This window comes from Belonocnema kinseyi, chromosome 1 (assembly GCF_010883055.1).
Source record: "Belonocnema kinseyi isolate 2016_QV_RU_SX_M_011 chromosome 1, B_treatae_v1, whole genome shotgun sequence".
Lineage (NCBI taxonomy): Eukaryota > Metazoa > Arthropoda > Insecta > Hymenoptera > Cynipidae > Belonocnema > Belonocnema kinseyi.
Window position 1 is genome coordinate 86,563,535 of NC_046657.1, and position 3,547 is coordinate 86,567,081.

The following is a 3,547-nucleotide window of genomic DNA, read 5'->3' on the forward strand; positions in this document are numbered from 1 at the left end:
TAAAAATTTGTCATAAGGACAACCGCAGGATTTCGCCGGGAGCGGGTGCTAATCTGAAAAATTGCACCCGCTTCCAGCGAAATCGCTGTGAAATTTCAGCCACAACCACGTCTCACAACCTTGAGATAGGTGGTTACAGTCTGTAAACGAATCAATACGACGATCCAGCAAAAGCCTCGTGCACCCTAAGAACTCGAAGCGACCCGAGGACAACCGATCAGTTTAACAGAATATTCCGGGTACAATCGTTGCAACTCCCTTATAAGGTCTCGATACCTCTCTTTCTTTTCATTCTCCTTGGTTATGATGTTTTTGTCAGCTGGTGCCGAAAATTCGATAACGAACATGGTTCGCTTCTCGAAGTCAAGAAGAACCAGGTCAGGCCTCGAGTAAGCAACAAAAACAATTGTCGATAATATAAAGTTCCAGTATATACAGCACTTCCCATTCTCGAAAATTGACTTAATTTCCCTAGGAGCATTTAGAGGAGCGATATTAAGGTTAATACCGTAGGAGTGACAGAGATGGTAATAAAGCACTCTTAGTGCCGCATTGTGCCTTTGAATGTAGGTGGTTCCGCGTGAGTTGGACAACTAGATAGTATGTAAGCTAAATGCTCGGCGTGTGCATGGCACGCCCTGCAGCTATCATCGTGAATGTCTTGGCTCAAAATGTGGCGACGGTATGTTAAGGTGGAAATAACGCCGTCTTGGCATGCAAAAATGAAACCCTCTGTACCAGACTTCAAGTCGGGCGATTTAAGGAAAGCAAACGTTAGCTCACGAGACATTAACTGATCCTTCACATTTCCGTGGAAGATACCGTGCATTCAATTATCGAGGAGCTGTTCACGGAAGTTTTTCTCTTGTGCTTTCTTAATCCGGGCTTTCAGGAGTGAGTACTCGAGATAGATAAGATTTGATGCGTTTTGCTCACCACTAATACTGCAGTCAAGTCCGAGTGTTTCAGCAGCCTCCTCCGCTGCTTTGTACAGAAATGCTCCTTTGCCCACTTCTTCGTGATTCCTGACCATTTTAAGAAGAGGGTCTCTTGCAACTCTATGTGCTGTACCCAGAATAATCCTGTTGTGAAGACATTCAAGACTTAATATTCCGCGACCCCCTTGACGGCGTGAGATGTACAGTCACGGAACGGAAGACATAACCTTTCTTGTCCCGATGTCAAGAGATCTGAGCTCATTTTTCGTCCATGGAACTACTCTCGCTGCATTATACACACAATAATTGATAGACCAGAGGTCGGATTCACCGGAAAAATGTCCACGAAGCTCGTCATCCATTTCTGTCAGATCTTTAGGCTTGAGAGAAGCCTTGGTGTTGATTTTTCTCCGGGTCGTAAAGCATCGCTCTTCATCTATTGGATGCCTGCCCGCATGTGGTCTGTGTGTCGCCTCTCTTTCTTTGTTGCCGGCTTGTTCTAGCTGTGGTGGAGTAGGCGTTCCGCTTACATAGCCCCTTTTACGGAGTAGTTCAGCATGGTTTCGCAGACGTTGCTGCGAAAAGTGCGCTAGCTCCGGGTGTTTCTCGCACCGCAGAGCATGCAGCCGTGCAGTAGAAACCCTTGGTACAGGAAGCCTCTATCCATAACCCGAGGACGCGTTCGGTGGCTTTGTCATAGGCCCTTCATAGCGGCCATACCATCATATTAAATAATCGAATTCTCCTTCTTCAATTTTTTTAAACCTTCTGTTTCCTATTCATCATATCTGTTTTATCACCTCTCCTGCTTTTTTATCCTTCCTCTTATATGAGCTCTATGATGTCCATTCTTTTGCATGATATATCCTAAATATTTAAACTCTTTCACTTCTTTTAACTTTATTCCCTTCCATCTCCCTGTCAATTCTCTCTTCCTTTCACCTCCATTTCTAAACCTCATTATCTTTGTTTTTTCTACATTTACATTCAGCTTTTTCCCATCTAAGTATTTCTTGAATCCTGTTATTAATCCCGCCATCTCTTTTTCATCCTCTGTCATCAACACTATGTCGTCCACGCATGCTAGTGTATATATCTTTTCCTTTTCTATCCTAACGCCTACCCAACCTTTTCTCCTCACGTCTACTTCCAAGTCTGATATTAATATGTTAAATAAAAGTGGGCTCAGAGGACATCCTTGCCTCACACCTCTTACCTACCAGAAACTATCCCCTTCTTGCTCTCATACCATTACCCTGCTTTTTGTATCTCTAAAAATTCCCGATACTCTTTTAATTATTCTCTTTCTTATCTCCCTTTTAACCACAACGTTTTCTATTTTGACTCAGTCTAATGAGTCAAACGCTGCCTTAAAGTCCCCGAACATTGATATCATTGCCTCTTTTTCGCTTTAATCATCTTATTTACTAGATACCACAGAACATATACATGTTGTCCATTACCCCTATTCCTTTTCTACGCCCTTTTTATTTCTCCTATCATTTTTTCCATCACCTCGTCCTCATTTCCCTCTCCCATTTTGATATTTCTGACCTTTTCTTTAAACTTTTCTTTTCCTTCCTTTGACCAATCACCTTTTTCTGCACTTTTTACATTTGCCCCCTTTTATTCATATTATGATTACTTTTTTGTTCCTCTAATGTAACTACCGAGGGAAAGTGATACGAATCAACATAATCACCTACCTCTACTTTCTTTACCTTCTCTCTTACCTCATCATCCACTATCACATAATCAATTACTGTTCCCCTTTCACTTCCTGAGCGTGTGCTCTGCTCTTTTTATTCTTTCTCTTTGCATTTTGCACTTGCCATTTGTAATCTCTTGATAACCTTCCCCTTACTCTTTCCCATCCATTTTCATCTAATCACGTCTCCATCATTATCGCTACATCTCATTGTGCCAAATGTCTCATAAACTCCCTATCCTTTCTCTCCAATCCTGCTATAATCCAGTAACATATATTCCATTTTTCCCTACTTTCGTTTCTTGTCTCCTTTTCCTTCTTACTATTTCTCATTTTCCTATCTTTCCTTCCTTCCTCTTCTAGTTTCCCTGCACCGAACCCATACGAATTTCGCATTTTAGATGAAAAAAGACAAAAAATAGACCTATTGGGAGAAGGAAAAACTTTTTTAACTTATACGGAATTAAGTCCTTTTGTATTCATTCTCTAGGAACTTTCTTCTGTGGCAACCCTGAAACGCATTGCCAGCCTCTGTCTCGGCGGCTAACGCCTAATACTTAACTACTATTTACAATATTTACAGTTTTCTTGCATCTACTTCATCTCCTATATTACCAGATTACTTTCCTTCTCTTCCAAAAATTTCTCGTCAAATTTACACGCTCGACTTCCTGTTATAATCTTTAAACTTGTTCTTTCTATCTGCCTCCTGACAATATACGAGGGTAGTTCAATAAGTCCTTAGAATGAAGTATAAAAACAATTTTTTTTGGGTAAATTTTTTTTTATTTTTCAACAAAATCTCCTTGGAGCCCTATACACTTGGTCAATCGCTTTTCAAGTTTTTTTAATCCTTCAGAAAAGTGCGTTTTCGGAAGTTCCTCAAAATAAGCACTTACAG

At 40.8% G+C, this 3,547-nt stretch overlaps 1 protein-coding gene across 1 annotated transcript in view; it reads left to right on the top strand.

Moving 5' to 3' along the window:
• The window catches only part of LOC117178594 (prolyl 4-hydroxylase subunit alpha-1-like), a 30,923-nt gene that overhangs the window by 11,490 nt on the left and 15,886 nt on the right, over window positions 1-3,547 (top strand). The gene's annotated exons all lie outside the window — the stretch shown is intronic.